The sequence below is a fragment of the Natrix helvetica genome (assembly GCF_964273705.1).
Source record: "Natrix helvetica genome assembly, chromosome: 2".
NCBI classification, from domain to species: Eukaryota; Metazoa; Chordata; class Lepidosauria; order Squamata; family Natricidae; genus Natrix; species Natrix helvetica.
The window spans coordinates 276,085,065-276,103,895 of NC_138552.1; positions in this window are offsets into that span (position 1 = coordinate 276,085,065).

Genomic DNA, 18,831 nt, shown 5'->3' on the forward strand with positions numbered 1-18,831 from the left:
TGAGTCTGCGCTAAACTGGTCTGCTGCTCTGAATGAAACTGAAACTGTTCTCTCCTCTTCCTGTGTTTGCTTGCATTTACTACCATGTTGGAAAACCTGCTATTGGTATTGAATATTTACTTCATGTGTTACATTATATATAAAGAGAAGTTAATGAATCCTATTGAGTGACCTGTGTGTGCTTTCTGGATGTGGTTGCTGCAACAAACTCTGATAGAATTGGCATATGAACCAGTGAAATGGGTGTTGAAAACATGACTCCAATTACACTGACACTTCAGCATCTCACAACCCATGGTAGAGATAAAGTGTTTGGGATGTCCTCTATTCCACCAACAAGTACTCTGCCCTACACATTGGCAACAAAAACCAGAACACCAAATGCAATCTGGGCGGATATGACCTAATAGATGAGCCTCAGTCTGTCAAGGACCTTGAAAAAGATCTAAGCCCCAGAGTTCACTGTAACAATATTGCCAAAAAAGCATTAAGAGTTGTCAACCTTATTTTATAAAGTTTTCCCCCCCTCTGGTAACACTATACTGCTAAACAGAGCATACAACACCTTTGTTAGACCAATCCTTGAATACTTTTCACTTGCCTGGAATCCACACTGTATATCAGACATTAATACAATAGAGAGGGTCCAGAGGTATTTCACAAGAAGAGTACTTAACTCCTCTGCTCACAATAAAATACCTTATGCCACCAGGCTTGAAATTTTAGGCCTGGACAGCTTCAAACTACATCACCTACGTTCCAACCTAAGCATAGTAGACAAAATTATCTGCTATAATGTCCTACCTGTAAACGACTACTTCAACTTCAACCGCAATAATACACAGGCAAACAATAGATACAAATTCAAAGTAAACAGCTCCAAACTAGATTGCAGAAAATATGACTTCAGCAATAAAGTGGTCAACGCCTGCAACACTCTACCCGATTCCATTGTTAGTTCCTCAAACCCCCATATCTTTAACCTTAAACTGTCCAGTGTCCACTGTGGATCTCACACATTTCCCAAGAGGTCCCTAAGGGGTATGCATAAGTGCACCAGCGTGCCTACCATCCCTGTCCTACTGTCCCCATTGATATGTATTCATTTTATGTGTTCATGGCCATGTTATACTTATTTATATCCATCTATTTGTACCAATCTCATGCGGTAATTCCATGCCTATACTAATACCTGTTACCTTGTACTTGTTGATAATATAAAATAAATAAATAAAATATTCTGCACTTGCTCTTTGTCGCTGAGATTGCTATTATACAAGAATTTCCTTCCTGGTTTCGCCTTCTCAAGCTCACTTGGCTTTCATTTGAAAGGATGTCACCCGTTAAAACCAGACTTTCTCCATCTTCCAGGTCTCTTTGATACCATAAACCTTCTCTCTGCAAGAGCTTCTTTAGCGGTCCTTGCTCATTTGAGACCTGCTGTCAGGCCTGTAGTTATGTTCCTTTTAGGATCTTTGGCCTGCCACACTCTCTATTATTTCATTATGCTGTTTCATTAGTGTAGTAGTTGGGAGGGGGGAATAGAAAGGAGTAGAATTGTGGAATGTGTTGTTGTCATTCTTTTCTAGAAGCCCAAGGTCATCTTTTGTCTCCGCACCTCTGCACCTGACCGGAACCAGCTGGGTGGAGATGCCAGCGTGGCCGAAGAAGATTGGACCATATGATGGATTTATGGGTGTGGGGATAAGATCATGAACTTTCAACTGGGTGGAATCCCAGGACGTTTTCAGATTTGGGAGTCCACAGTTTGTTGCCAACATGTCTGTCTTATTAAATTGGACCTTTAAGGATAGCTCTGCCTTGGACTCTGATATAATTCTGCATGATATATGGAACGCTGAGACCTGCATTCTCTCCAGGAATGCTCAGATCTGACAACTCCCTCACTTCTCCGCCTTTCCTTTGGATTCTTCCTCTGCCTCTTCTCTTTTGCTGCAACAGCAGAAAAGTCAGAACCACCTTAAAAAACACTGACCCTCAGGGGAAGCTCAAGAGGAATGCCAAGAAATATACCGTGATCCCTTCAAGATCTCCTTCCCCAGCTGCTTCAGCAGATAAATGAAACATCGTGTCCCCAGGGAGGCATCATCAGCTAAGCACTGATGGAAGAAAACAGCAACAGCAACAATAATTCCCTGTGTCCTTATTGCCCTACAGCTGCAATAAAAAAGATGGAAGGTTTACATGCGATGGGGAGGAGGGGAGGAGGTTAAAAAAAAAAATCCCGTAATTAAAAGAGCCAAGAAGGGAAGAAGTGATAAAAGAAGTATTCTTGCTTTCAATGACTTCTTGGAATTGTTTTTTTTTTTTATCCTGGCTTTCTTTTCTTTATAAGTGAACTCAAGGCAGCCAACATACGTAATACTCCTTCTCTTTTCCTCACAACCACCACATTGTGAGTTGGGTTGGACTAAGGGAGAATGACTGCCCTGAAGTCGCCCAACTGGCTTTCATACTTAATAGAATAGAATAGAGTTGGAAGTGACCTTGGAAGTCTTCTAGTCCAACCCCCTGCTTAGGCAGGAAATCCTAATCATTTCAAACAAATGGTTGTCCAATCTCTTCTTTAAAACTTCCAGGGCTGAGGAGAGGAGAAGAGAGGGAAGGAGAGGGAAGGAAGGAAGAGGAAAGGAGAGGAAGGAAGAGAAAAGGAGAGGAAGGGACAGAAAGAGAAGGAGAGAGGGTAGGAAGGGGAAGAAGGAGAGAGGAGTAGGGGAGAGGTAAGGGAAGAAGGGAAGGGAAAGGAGAGGAGGAAGGAAGAAAGTAGAGAAGGGAGGGAGGGAGAACAGAAAGGAAAAGTAGTGTGGTGATAATACAAAATAGGCATACGGGATGGTAAACAAAGCAACCCAGAAAGTATAATTTAACTTTTTATATGGGAAAACAATCGTAAAAGTGATAAATATAAATAAGAATTATAACTATGTGAATGTATAACTGTAACTGTATGTAAGAGAATAAAAATTAAAAAAAAAACTTTTAAAAAACCTTCCAGTATTGGAGCATTCACAACTTCAAGTTGTTCCACTAATTAATTGTTCTAACTGTCAGGAAATTATTCCTTAGTTCTAAATTGCTTCTCTCCTTGATTAGTTTCCACCCATTGCTTCTTGTTCTACCCTCAGTTGCTTTGGAGAATAGCTTGACTCCCTCTTCTTTGTAGCAGCCCCTGAGATATCGGAATACTGCTATCATGTCATCCCTAGTCCTTCAATTCATTAAACTAGTCCATGGGTGTCAAACTCAAGGCCCGGGGGCCAGATCCAGCCTGTGGGTGCTTAGATCTGACCTGCAGGGCCACCCTGGAAACAGCCCATTTTCACTGACAGAACTCTCGGGCCACCACAGGCACCTCTGACACGAGTGACGTATAGCTGGCCACTCCCATCCCGCCTCCTGAGGTCAAACATAACGCTGATGAGGCCCTCAATGAAATCGAGTTTGACACCCCTGAACTAGACATATCCAGTTCCAGCAACCGTTCTTCATACGTTTTAGCCTCCAGTCCCTTAATCATCTTTGTTGCTCTTCTCTTCACTCTTTCTAGAGTATCCACATCTTTTTTACATCGTGGCGACCAAAATTGGATGCAGTATTCTAAGTGTGGCCTTACCAAGGCATTATAAAGTGGCATTAACACTTCACATGATCGGACTAATGTTAGACTAGAACTCACTGTCTCTTGGTTTCTAGGCCAGCACCTTAACCACGGTACAAAACCAGTAGCTATTGTTATGTTGTTATGCTTCCCTTAAATCTCTAAGCAGCGAAAAGTTGCAGAAGCACTGAGCTTTATCCAAGTCTGATTTCTTTTCAAAAGTGATTTGAAAAGAATGCACTCCTTATTGATATTCTGTAACCTTTTAAAGCTGAAATGGAGAAGAGGGGAGAAGCACATCTTAACACTGATGTCTATTCTTCCTACATTTGTAGCTGCCAAAGAGACACCCAAACCCTTAAGAGCCCCTGAAAGGAAAACTTAAAAACCAGGAGATCTTGCCTGGGCATCTCTTCAACATCAATAGATACTGTATTGCCTGACATCCTCCTTTCTCTAGAGGCCTCAAGAGACACATGCATAAAAAAAAACATTCCTCATTTAAGAAAAAGAGATCAAATGCACTGATACAGGAGGGGAGAAACTTTGTTTTGCAATAGCAGATAGTGAAAAGGAACTTGGAACTGTAGTTAATCACAAGCTAAGTCAGCAGTAGAGTGTAGCTGCTAAACAGTAAGTGCAATTTTAGGATGTATCACTAGAGTAGAATATCCTAATACAGTGTGTAAGAATTCCATGTTATTCTATGATGATCCAGCTCTCACCTTGAGTACTATGTCCAGTTCTGGCCAGTACTGTTCAATCAAAAGCAACTACAGAAGAATCATTAGAGGAGTGGAAACTGTTGTGGGCCGCCAGCTGACAGTAAGGAGGTTGGGGAGGAACATGGGTCAGTCCTGGAGTCTGGAGAAGGTTCTGATGAGTGCTCTGCGTCGGAAGCAGAGAGGGGGCCAGAACCGTATGCCAGTTATCAGCTGCCTTCGGAGTTGGAGATAAGTGGGGCTGAAGAACAGCTGGAGCCTGCTCCCGATGTGTGCATGCACAGAGCTGTCAGGAGAAGGGAACAATTAAGGAACAGAGGTCAACACAAGGGGCACAAGGGGACTCTGAATGACCCCTCCCATAGGAAATAAATAGGAGCAGAAGGGGAGTGGTGTTTGCAGGAGACAATTAGTTCATTAGTGTGAAGATTTGCTTATCCAAGAGACTCCTTGCCAAGTATTTCCTTGTACAGCTATTGAGTCTGGAAGCTATCACCCTGGCAATTATCCAAGCACTGATAAGGTCTGTGTTTGCAATTCACCCTTGAAAGACTGTTTACCGGGACTTTACTGGATGTGAATGCTAGGAATTCACATTAGCCAAATAAAAAGGGTTTTTTTCAGGACAAGGCGTCTGTTTTGTAATTTGGTGAAGCCTAGGTCAGAACAGAAACCTAGTCCTATGAGCAGAAAATGTTAAGCCTTGAGAAGGAAGTCTTGGGGTAGGATAGAAAAGCACTTTTCAGATAACCGAAGTATCACGCTTGCAAAGGTCAAGATCTATTCTCTATGATCCCTGGAGTCAGGGTATGAAATAATAGGAGGGTAGATCAGGCTGGAACTTATGAAAACCTTTCCAACTACTGTATAAGAGCAATTGGATAATGGAGTCTACTCTTCACTGTATATAGTCAAACTGAAACTGGACAACCAGTTGTCAGTGATGCTTTAATCTGAATTCCAGCACTCAATAGGGAGTTGGTGGCTTAAATTAACTCTTGCAATTCTGTGATTCCCCCTATCTACAATTTTATGAGAAAGAAGAAAGAAGTAAGGGGAAGCAGACTGTTTTTCTGCTGAGCCTTTATTTTTTCTGTGCTATTAAACATTGGGATGTTCCAGGTTGTGGGGTTCTGGATTGGCATTCTACAGATCATCTTATTATGGAATTCTAGGAACTGACAAGGAATTCCGGGATCAAACAGAAAAGGTTTATTGCGCAAGATTCAGTCGCTATACAAAAAAGCAAAGACTGAACCCCGAAGGATTCTAAAACATGTACTTTTGTACATACTTTTGACATCTGATGATTGGTTACATTTCTGACAGCCCACTCATCTCAAACCCCCCCCCCTCTGTTGCTATGCTCGAGAAGCTAAATAACTTGTCCCCCTTCTAAGTAGGTCACAGGCAAATCTATCTACGTTTCCTGCCTAAGTTTCCTGTCTTCAAGTCTGCGGTTACATCTGCTTGGCTATGTGTGACTTCCTGCTTATGATACTTCTTCTTACAAAACTCTTAACATGCTCCATTATAAAGTAAGTCACATATATTAAGATTCCTATTATCCCATATTATTCCATATTCCATCTTAATCTTAGCATTGCTCGTTGGGTGGCCAATGAAAAGAAAGTTTTAGATTCAAGGATGGATACATGGGAAAGATTTTCAATGCTGCAAAGCAGAATTAGCAATTAACATTTGGAATTTGTAAGCTTCTGACACATCAATCCACCTTGTCCATTTAGTAAATTGGAAATATTTGGATACACACGTTTGGTTATGAATGCCTTATCTACCTTATCTTGCTGTACAGGTAGTTCTTGACTTACAACATTTCCTTTAACAATGATTCGAAGTTTTGAGAACCTCAGAAAAAGTGACTTAGGGCCCATCCTCAAAATTATGACGCTTGCACCCCTGCAGTCACACGATCCTAACTGGAGTGCTTGACAACCAGGTAGCATTTAGGACAGTTGCAGCATCTTGTGGTCACACGATCACAATTTGAAACCTTCCCAGCCAGCTTCCAACAAGCAAAGTCAATTGGGGAAGCCAGATTCACTTAATGACCCATTATACACCTAATGACCATTATTTTAAAAAGTCATAAATTAGATCTGGACACATGAGAATTTCTTTATTGACTATATACAATACAATACAATACAATAGTAGAGTTGGAAGGGACCTTGGAGGTCTTCTAGTCCAACCCCTGCCTAGGCAGAAAACCCTATACCGCTTTAGACAAATGGCTATCCAACATCTTCTTCAAGACTTCCAGTATTGGGAGCATTTACAACTTCTGGAGGCAAGCTGTTCTACTGATTAATTGTTCTGTCAGGAAGTTTCTCCTCAGTTCTAAGTTGCTTCTCTCCTTGATTAGTTTCCACCCATTGCTTCTTGTCCTACCCTCAGGTGCCTTGGAGAATAGTTTGACTCCCTCTTCTTTGTGGCAACCCCTGAGATATTGGAACAATGCTATCATGCCTCCCCTAGTCCTTCTTTCTCTTAAGCTAGACATACCCAGTTCCTGCAACCGTTCTTCATATGTTTTAGTCTCCAGTCCCCTAATCATCTTTGTTGCTCTTCTCTGCACTCTTTCTAGAGTCTCCACATCTTTTTTACATCGTGGCGACCAGAACTGAATGCCGTATTCCAAGTGTGGCCTTACTTAGTATGGTCACTTAGTATAATATCACTTAGTAACTGGAGTTCTAGTCTCAATTGTTGTTGTAGGTCCAGGATTGCCTGTAATATCTGTATAGAAAGAACGGTAATTAGATATTTCTACAGAAAAAGTTGACCTCCAAGCAAGGCTGGTTTTAGGCTAAGCCATGTAGGTCCTGGCCCCAAAGTTTTGAGGCTTCGAATACCATCCCTCTTTCTGAATCCCAAAGGTGCTTTTTCAAAAGGCAACTGAGCTTTTCAAGTTAGGTGGACATGGAAAGAGATACTATGTACGTGTTAGAATGTAGGTATTAGAATGATAGATAAGTTGACATACTAGAATACGATGGTCAGAAATTACTGTACAACACCAAAGATAAAGGTAAAGGTTTCCCTTGGGGCGGTGCTTATCTCCGTTTCAGAGCCGAAGAGCCAGTGCTATCCGAAGACGTCTCCGTGGTCATGTGGCCAGTATGACTAAATGCCAAAGGCGCATGGAACACTGTTACCTTCCCACCAAAGACGGTTCCTATTCTTCCCGTCTGGCTGGTGAGAGCGTCAGACGTGGAGTGAGCCCATCTGGCTGGTGAGAGCGTCAGACGTGGAGCGTGGAACGGATCATCTGGCACCAAACAGAGAACCGAGTGTGGGAGGCGAGAGGCGAGAAGCGCGGAGAGGTTGGAGAGACAGGAAGATGACGAAAAAGATGGCAAGCATGTTGGTTTGTTGGCGTGCTGGCGTGTTGGCGTGTGGGTGTGCTAGCCGGGGCGCTGGTCAGAAACCCGGAGGACTGCCTCGTTGTGTGAGAGGCGAGAAGTGAGAAGTGGGAAGATCTGAACGAAGCAGCTATAGGAGGGGTGAGCCGGTTAAAGTATCTCAGAGCAGAGCAGACACAATTGAATTGAATGGCAAACCTAGAACCTAGGTTTGAACCCTTGATGCTATTATCGCACCTCTGACTTTGACTTTGTCACTTGCTTTTAACATCTTTTTAAACATCTTTTAAATATCTGCTTTTTAAACACCTTTTTAACATCTGCTTTGCCGGCTCCTACACCATTTTGAAACCCTCCTGAGTGAAACCCGGTTAGGCGACTAGCCCATTAACTCACCCTTTCATCTTGGGTCAGGAAAACCGTCTCGACAAACAATGATTTTACATCTATTTCTCCAGCACCTGTTACCAACCAATTTTACCCCATGATTCCATTTCTATGTACACGAAGCCGGAATTACTGCGGCTGCGGGAATCCCCTTTCTCGCAGGTTTGGCCTCCAGCCCTTTCGAGGGCCCACCTTGAGGACGGGTTTATTAACCCTGAGAGGTGGAGGAAGCGCAAATTAAGGGGTTTTTTAGTAAAATATTTTTTAAGAATTTGTAGGGACCCCGGGGTTGGGGGGTGGGAGGGGGGGGGAACAGGTCAGGAGGGATGGTAGAGCCAGGCATCTAGGTGTGGTCGAAGGAGGAGGGAGCGGAGTGGGGGAGGAGAGGGAAGATAGCATTCCTGTGCAGGGCTTTTTGATACCAACGGTCGTGGGGAGGGGCAGGTGCGAGGACAGATCAAGAGCGCGTAGTCGGTTGGGAGACTGGGGTTTTTGGTCATTCCCGGTCGTCTGTACCAACCCCTGCATACTAGGTGGTCAGGATCTACAGACCCAAGGCCTGAGACTGCTGTTATGCAACGCGAGGTCCGTTGTCAATAAGGCCCCCCTCATCCACGATCTAATTTTGGAGGGGGAGCCGGACCTCGCAGGAATAACCGAGACCTGGTTGGGACACGAGGGAGGTTTACCCCTCGTGGAAATGTGCCCGCCAGGTTATTGAGCATTTCACCAGCCTCGGGCCCAGGGAAGGGGCGGCGGGGTAGCAGTGATTATCCGGGAAGACTTAGAGCCGAGAGAGTTCACCGTGCCACAGACATCCGGGTGTGAGTCCCTTGTCGTGAGATGGGGCCCAGGGAGGCAGTTGGGCCTGCTGATAGTATACCTGGCTCCTCGCTATACGTCAGCGGCCCTGCCTGAACTCCTCGAGCTGATCTCATCGGTGGCGGTTGAGACCCCCAAACTTTTAGTGATGGGGGATTTTAATCTGCCGTCGATGGGAGAAGCGTCTGAGGGGGTTCGGGAGTTCATGGCTTCCATGACAGCCATGGACCTGACCCAGTTAATTCAGGGCCCTACTCACGAGGGAGGCCACACGCTGGACCTTGTCTTTGTCTCTGGCCAGTGGATGAGTGATCTGGGAATAGGGGATCCAGCCATTATTCCCCTGTCATGGTCGGATCACTCACTTCTCCGGCTGGACTTCCCTGGTGCTACCCCCCGCCGCGAGGAGGCGGAACCGGAAGGTATTAGATGGTTCCGCCCCAAGCGCCTGATGGAACCAGATAGGTTCCAGACGGAGCTTGGGCCACCTCCTGTGGACCTGACCCGCCCCCGAGTGGAGGACCTGGTAGACGCATGGAATAGTGCGACTACCGGGGCCCTAGACCGGGTGGCGCCTTTGCGGCCTCACCTGCGGCGACGAACCACCCTGGCCCCTTGGTTTACCCAGGAGCTAAGGGTGATGAAACGCCACAAGAGACGCCTAGAGAGTCGTTGGAGATCCTCCCGTTCCGAATTTGACCGAGCACAGGCACGAGCCTATTTGAGGACGTACCTCGTGGCACTAAGAGCGGCCAAACGTCAACATTGCGCCGCTCTTATTGCGTCCGCAGATAACCACCCTGCCGCCCTGTTTCGGGTGACTCGCTCCCTCTTGTTTGAGAGACCGCGGGAAGCCCCTTTACAGGGCAGAGCAGAGGAGTTTGGGAAATATCTACAGGACAAAGTCGCTCAAATCCGGATGGGATGGGCCCCTTTCAGTGGTTCAGTAGAGACGCCCGTGGCGAGTCTTGAGGGACCGCTTTGGGAGGAGTTTGACTCGGTTGCCATCGAGGATTTGGACAGGTTGCGTGGACGTCTGCGACCCACCACATGTTTATTGGACCCGTGTCCCTCCTGGCTTGTACTGGCATCCTGGGAGGTTACGCGCGACTGGCTCCTGGGCCTAGTGAACGCCTCGTTGGGTGAGGGGTCTCTACCGGCCGCCTTGAAAGAGGCGGTGGTGAGGCCCCTGCTCAAGAAGCCTTCCCTGGACCCAACGGACCTAGTCAATTATCGTCCAGTCTCCAACCTTCCTTTCTTAGCGAAGGTTGTAGAGAGTGTGGTGGTACAGCAGTTCCCACGTCACCTGGAGGAAAATGATTATCTAGACCTGCGCCAGTCCGGCTTCTGACCCGGGCACAGCACGGAGACGGCCTTGGTCGCATTGGTTGATGATCTCTGGAGGGCCAGAGATAGGGGTTGTTCCTCTATCCTGGTCCTATTAGATCTCTCGGCGGCGTTCGATACCATCGACCATGGTATCCTGTTGCACCGGCTAGAGGGGTTGGGAGTCAGGGGCACCGTTTTACGGTGGTTTGGCTCCTACCTCTCTGACCGGACGCAACGTGTGTTGGCAGGGGAGCAGAGATCGACCCGGAGGCCACTCACATGTGGAGTGCCACAGGGATCGGTGCTCTCGCCTCTCCTGTTCAACACATACATGAAACCGCTGGGCGAGATCATCCGTGGTTTTGGGGTGGGATATCATCTGTATGCTGATGATACTCAGCTATACATTTCCACCCCGAACCACCCCAATGAGGCCGTTGAAATGATGTCCCGGTGTTTGGAGGCCGTACGGGTCTGGATGGATGGCAACCGACTAAAACTCAACCCTTCCAAGACGGAGTGGCTGTGGCTTCCGGCCTCCCGGTTCAACCAGGTGCTTCCATCTCTGGCCATCGGGGGCGTGCAACTAGCCCCCATGGAACAGGTGCGCAATTTGGGCGTCCTCCTAGATGCCCGGCTGTCCATGGATGACCATGTAACAGCCGTGGCAAGGGGGGCGTTCCATCAGGTCCGCCTGATGCGCCAATTGCGCCCCTTATTGGACCGGGATGCCCTACGCACAGTCACCCATGCGCTAGTGACGTCTCGCCTGGACTACTGCAATGCTCTCTACATGGGGCTTCCCTTGAGATGCACTCGGAGACTACAGTTGGTCCAGAATGCGGCCGCGCGGGTGATTATGGGGAGGACTAGATACTCCCCTGTAACACCTCTCCTGCACGAGCTGCACTGGCTTCCTGTAGTCTACCGAGTGCGTTTCAAGGTTTTGATTATGATCTTTAAAGCGCTTCATGGCACAGGACCTAGTTACATGCAGGATCGCATCCTGCCCCATGCATCCCTACGACCAATCCGCTCACACAGAGAGGGACTTCTCGGGGTGCCGTCCACTAAACAGTGTCGGGGGGCGACACCCAGGAGCAGAGCCTTCTCTGTGATGGGCCCAGCCCTGTGGAATGACCTCCCCCGTGACATCAGGATTATTTCCGATCTCCGCTCCTTCCGTGTACAGCTGAAGACCCACCTCTTTCAATTATCTGGCCTGGCTCAACCGTAAATTTTTTCTTATTCCTCCTGACAGTCCTTTTAAATTTTTTAAATTTTAAATTTTGTTCTTATAATTGGGGTATTTTAACGGTGATTTTTAACTGTCTAATGTGATGTAACTTGTTACCTCCTCCGTGCATGTATGTCCTTGTATATATGTATGTTTATGTGTTTGTATATATGTTTTATGTTTTATATGTTCTATTGTACGCCGCCCCGAGTCCTATCTGGAAAGGGAGCGGCTAATAAATTCAAATTTATTATTATTATTATTATTATTATTATTATTATTATTATTATTATTATTATTATTATTATTATTATTATTATTATTATTATTATTTATTACTTGAATTTTTTACGTGCTTTCGAACTGCTAAGTTGACAGAAGCTGGGACAAGTAACAGGAGCTCGCTCCGTTACACAGCGCTAGGGATTTAAACCGCCGAAATGCCAACCTTCCTGATCGACAAGCTCAGCATCCTAGCCACTGAGCCACCGTGTCCCTGTACAACACTAGCACTGTTTAAAATAGTACATCTGTTATTTTGTTTTTTTGCCTTTGTTTTATGGCAGGTGGAACGCCGGAACAATTACACTGTAATTACACTATACATATATTAATAGATATATACTATATTATATTTTAATGTATCTATATATATTAAAATCCAGGTGCCTTTTGAAAAAGCACCTTTGGGACAAGCATGTCCTGGATGACTGAGAATCTCCATAGATCTCTTTCTGACTCTTGGTAAAAATGTAGATCTTCTCATTAGTAGCTTAGATGTGCTATCTACTCTTGATCTAGCACTGCCTCCAGGATCATGTTTAATATTATAAACAAACTGTACCCAATATGTCCTCTACCTAATTTTTTTTGTTTGTTGTTGTTACTGTATTAAATGCTAATAGCCTAGCCAGATGCTTGAGCTGCATGGGGGCTCATATTATAAGCAGTCATCTTCTATAATGCAGACGTTCCATTACACAAGCAGGGCACCTCTATGCTGTTTCTTTCTCTTTTTTTTCAGGCAATTGCATCAATGGGGGGGGGGGGGAATAAAGCCTGCGCTTACAATATCGCATTAACAAATAAACTTTTTGAAAGAGAAAACAGAAGCCTGAAAAGCAGATGAGTGTTCTCATTAGTAGCAGAAAAAACTGCTGTGCTCCTGCAAGATCTGCAGTACTTCTCACACTTTTTAAGCGTGCCTTAATTCTAATGTGTAGAGCATCGGATACAGCCATGAAAAGGTTGACCTGGGACAATTCTTGGGGCCCACTGTGTCCCCTGGAACTAAATGCAGACAACAGAATAACGGAGTTGGAAGGGCCCTTGGAGGTCTTCTAGTCCAACCCTCTGCTCATGCAGGAAATCCTATACCATTTCAAACAAATTGGCTGTCCAATCTCTTCTTACAAACCTCCAGTGATGAAGCACCTACAATTTCTGGAGGCAAGTAGTTATTCCACTGATCAATTATTCTGGCTGTCAGGAAATTTCTCCTTAGTTCTAGGTTGGTTCTCTCCTTGATTAATTTGCAACCATTGCTTCTTGTCCTGCCTTCTGATGCTTTGGAGAAATAAGAGTCTACAAGCAGTGTTCAACTTAAAATCCAGTGGTGGGTTCTGGATCCCGTTGCAACCAGTACGGTGCAACGGGGCCCGGTAGCCACCACATGAATGCATGCAGCACACCCATGTGTCCTTACCTCCTGCAACACTCCACAACGCCTCTGCGATGCTCCAGATGCTCGGCAGAGCATCGTGCAGGCCAGTGGTGGGTTTCAAATTTTTTTGGAACCTACTCTGTGGGTGTGGCCTCCTTTGTGGGAGTGGCTTGCCAGCCATGTGACCTGGTGGGAGTGGCTTGCCGGCCATGTGACCGGGTGGGAGTGGCTTGCTGGCCATGTGACCGGGTGGGAGTGGCTTGGCAGTCATGTGACCGGGTGGGAGTGGCCAAGACAATGTCACTGAATTTTTTGCCCCAATGAATGATCGACAAAAAGAAGATATCAAAAAGGAAATTTATTATTTTGTGCACTTACTACTTAAATAAGATTAAAATAAGTACACAAAACAATAAAAGAGATACTTACAGAAGGTAAGTAGCTTACTACTTACTACTTGCATTTCAAAGGAAATAAATACATATTTAATTTTACACATGTTAACAGCTGTTGGAATTGTGTTTGCACAACAGTGGAAAAAACAAAGATATGAAAATGAATAAATATTAGAATGTGCAAGAATGAATAAATTGACAATTAAAACCAAGAAGGCTTTGAATACTTTTTCACGTGGAATTTGTTTTATCAATTGCTAACTAACAGAAACAGCAATTAGAAATCTAAAAGTATGAAAGAAAACACCAATTATGAAAGGAAAGGTCATTAAAATGTATAAGGAAATATTATTAGTACTTGATCATTATTAATGTGTAGATAACTGCAGGACATTACATACCCACAAACACAAACTATGACAGTGCCAGGAAAACACACACACACACACACACACACAAAAAAAAAAAAAACAATTCCCCCCCAAAAGACTGCAGATGAAACCAGTTTTTTTCCCTAACCCTAAGAACAGGAAAGACAAAGCCACAGGAATAAAAACCATCAAGGCATTGTGGGAAATTATAAAGGACAGTGCCAGGAAGCTCACAGAACCAGCAACCACCTCACAATTACCTAAACAACCAGGTATCACACAGAAACACACAAAATCTGGCAAAGCTGCCTTGCACCAACCTGGCCTGCCCATAGAAAAGAAGCCACCTTGAGACACATACCATACACCAACCTGTACACTTAAAAGCAACATATTGCATCACAAATAAAACATTTGCAAAAAGGAATAACATTTCTTGTAATAAACATTCTATAAACAATAAATAAATAAAAATTCCCTAAAAATAATTAAAAACCACCAGGTTCAGAGAACACCAAAGGACCCCACAGTCCTCTCCCTCCTTATCTTTTTCCTTTTTGTCCTTCGACTTCTCCTCCTCCTCCTTTCCCCACAACCCCATCTAGCACTGATGATGTTACCTAGTTTGGTAGTGAAATGTCTGTAAAAAAAACCACCAAGCTCAGAAAAGCAGCAAGGATCCCACTTTCCCCCACCTCCTCCCTCTTTCTCCTTTTTGTCCCCCCCCCCCAAAGACTGCAAATGAAACCAGTGTTTTTCCCCCCTAACCCTAAGGACAGGAAAGACAAAGCCACAGGAATAAAAACCATCAAGGCATTGTGGGAAATTATAAAGGACAGTGCCAGGAAGCTCACAGAACCAGCAACCACCTCACAATTACCTAAACAACCAGGGTGAAACACATTAAATGTGGCAAAGCTGCCTTGCACCAACCTGGCCTGCCCATAGAAAAGCACCCACTTTGAGATATATAAACCTGGTCTGAACACTTTTAAGCAACATATTGCACCACAAAGAAAACATTTGCAAAAAGGAATAACATTTCTTGTAGTAAATATATTTTATAAACAATTAAAACATAAAAATTCCCAAACAATAATTTAAAAAAGATATTCTATAAATAAAAAAAAATCCTTAAAAACCATTGTTAAGTATTCCACCAGCAATAATTTATACTATAACTATTTTAAGGTATTGTACCAACTGTAACCATTATTCCACCAGCAATAATTTATACTGTAACCATTTCAAACTATTCCACACACAATAATTTAAAATGAAAGCATTAAAAACATTCAATACACAATAAATTACAATAAAACAATTTAAAACAATTCTATACACAATATATTTTAAAGTATTGAGTATAGAATATTTTAAAATGGTTTATTTTAATTTATTTTGGATAGAATCTTTTTTAAAATAGTCTGAGACAATTTAAAAAAAGAATCCATACACAATAAATTGAAGTAAACCATTTTAAAATATTCTATACTCAATACTTTTAAGTAAAATTATTTTAAAAAATTCTATGCACAATAAATAAAATATTATTTTAAAATACATTAAAAAAATAAAAGAAAAAAAACCAGGTTACTTACCAGCAGGCAGAATCAGCAGCTCTCCGATGCTGCAACAGGCAGCAGACAGGCAGAGAGGCAGGAGGACAGGTAAGACTGTTTAAGACTGCTTAGGGCTTAGCCAGCCAGGCGAGGCTGGAGAGGGGAGGGTGGGGGGCTTTTGGCCTAGCCTCGCAGAGGCTGGCCGCCCACGCCAGCCCGGTGCTTCATCGAGGAAAGGCCCAGGAGCCTTTCCCCGGCGAAGCTAGCTTCCCGGCGGCCGCGCGTTCCACGCGAGGCCGGCCCTTCGTCCCGGAAAGGCCCAGCGGCCTTTCCCGGGCGAAGCTAGCTTCCCGGCGGCCGCGCGTTCCACGCGACGCCGGCGCTTCGTCCCGGAAAGGCCCAGCGGCCTTTCCCGGGCGAAGCTAGCTTCCCGGCGGCCGCGCGTTCCACGCGACGCCGGCGCTTCGTCCCGGAAAGGCCCCGCGGCCTTTCCCGGGCGAAGCTAGCTTCCCGGCAGCCGCGCGTTCCACGCGACGCCGGCGCTTCGTCCCGGAAAGGCCCAGGGGCCTTTCCCGGGCGAAGCTAGCTTCCCGGCGGCCGCGCGTTCCACGCGACGCCGGCGCTTCGTCCCGGAAAGGCCCAGAGGCCTTTCCTGGGTGAAGCTAGCTGCCCACCGCCCGCACGGCCCACGCCAGCCCGCCGCTTCAGCGAGGGAAGGCCTAGAGGCCTTTCCTCGCCAAAGCTAGCCTCCCGCCCCGCCCCCTCGCGCTTAGTTGCTTACCTGAGGGAAGCAGCAAGCTCCTGGAAGGCGAAGAGAAGGGAATTTTGAAATGGAGGACCCGCTTTTAAACGGGTCGCCTCCAACCCGCTCACTGATTGGCTGGACTCCAGCCAATCAGTGAGCGGCTGGCTGGGCTAGCTAGTTTAGTGCGGATCGGCGGGGGAGCGAGCGAGCTGCATTGGGACGGCAAGGGCGATTAAGTGACAGGACCGGTGCCGGTTCCCAGAAGTTACTTCCGGGTCCAGTTACTTCCGGGTTCGGTCACCAACCGGTTCGCGCGATCCGGTGCGAACCGGTAGGAACCCACCACTGGCGCAGGCGCTGTACACTGCATGCGCATGTGCAGTTGGCCCGTTTCCTTCAAATATAGGTAAGGAACAAGGGCAGGCTGGTGGGCCCTCCGGAGCAACGTACCGGAACGGTACCCAGTGCTCCCAGCAGGCATCTGTACACCCGTACCAGGGTGTACCGCCTGTAACCCATCACTGTTACAATCCTTCGTTTTCAAACCATTCAAAGTTACAACAGCACTGAATGATGTATCTTATGGCTGACCCTCACAACTGCAACTTCATGGTCACATATCAAAATTTGGATGTGTGGAAACTGGCATATATTTACACTAGTTGCAGCATCCTGGGGTCGTGTGATCATCATTTGTAACCTTCCCAGCCAACTTCCGACAAGTAAAGTCAATGCAGGAAGCTGGATTCGCTTAACATATGATTCACTTAACAACTGGAGCGATTCACATAACAGTTGTACTAAAAATGGTCACCAAATCAAGCATGGTTCACTGAACAACTGCCCTGTTTAAGGATGGAAATTCTGGCCCCAATTGTGGCCATAAGTCAAGGACTACCTGCACTATAATAAATATTCCTTTGGAACATCACGAAGTGGTGCAGTGGTTAGAATGTAGTATTACAGCTGATTCTGCCCACAGCTGGGAGTTCAATCCTGACAGTGAGAACAATTAATCAGTGGAAAGACTTGCCTCCAGAAGTTGTAGGTGCTTACACACTGGAGGTTTGTAAAAAGAAATTGGGGAAGATTAACTTATTTCCAGATTAATTTATATAAGAGATTAATTTATTTCCAGCTTTGGTTCACATGGAAATTATTGCCTTATTCACTCTACATGCTTAAGGATGTACTGTATTTTTTGGAGTATAAGATTTTGAAGAGGCAATTTTTTTAAAAAACGTTTTTGCACTTTGCAGGCCTCCCAAACCCTCTGCACGCCTCATTTTTGCAAAAAAAAGGGGGGGTATGCAGAGCTTTGGGAGGCTTGTAGAGTGTTCCTGGTCCTGGGGGGGGGGGGGGGGGGGCAAAAGCAAGCAAAAAAACAGCCCGGTTTTTTTACAAAAAGAAAAGGGCATGCAAAGGCTTTGGGAGGCTTGTAGAGTGTTCCTGGGGGCTGGGGGTGCAGAAACAAGAAAAAACCACCCATTTTTTGCTTGTTTTTGCCCTCCCCAGCCCCCAGGAGCACTTTGCAAGCCTCCTAAACCCTCTGCACATCCGTTTTTGCAAAGGGGGAGGGGTTTTGATAGGCCAAAAATTCTGCATTCAGTGTGTATAAGACACACCCAGATTTTCACCCTTTTTTTTGAGGGAAAAAGGTGTGTCTTATATTCCAAAAAAATACGGTAATTCAAATACAACCAGATCTATCTTAGAGCCATGGTGGTGCAATGGTTAGATTGCAGTATTATTGCGGACTAATTCTGCTGGCTCCCAGCAGTTCGATCCTGATGGGCTCAAGGTTGACTCAGCCTTCCATCCTTCCAAGGTTGGTAGAATGAGGACCCTGATTGTTGAGGGCAATAGGCTGACATTTGTAAACTGCCAGAGAGCGCTCTAAAGCACTATGGAATGGCATATAAGTCTAAGTGTTATCACCCCCCCTGGAGGTTAAATTGCTCCTGACTCTACTTACCTTTTGAAAATCTCTGAAGACATGGTTTTGACATTCTGCCTGGGGAATCTGGTTATGGTATGGAGTCTGCTAGATGATTTATACTGATTGACTGGTTCAAGGAGTAGGACATTTTATGGTTGTTAATGTCTCTGTGAATCATAGTCAGCATGCTTTCAGTGCCCGCTTTGAGGAAGCTGAAAGAAACCGTGTTATCAACCCCACTTGACCCTGGTCATATCTAAATAGATTTTTAAAATCCCTACAGTACAAGACATAGAACAGCTAACAAATGGATCTTCCCTGCATTAAATGCTCCATGGGGCAGGTTTTCAGCTTCAAGTAAGATTCACCTCTTAGAACCTAAAAGCCAAAGTGAAGTCTGCACTTGACACCTGGCTCATCTACAGAAGGAAGGAGTAACTAAAGTGGGAAACAAGCAAACAAATTCCCTATGAGTTTCCTGACTACATTGTGATGGCTGCCATACAACATGGATTAAGTAGATCTCTGGCTTGATTCAGCAGGAATAGAAGAATAGAATAGAATAGAATAGAATAGAATAGAATAGAATAGAATAGAATAGAATGGAATGGAATGGAATGGAATGGAATGGAATGGAATGGAATGGAATGGAAT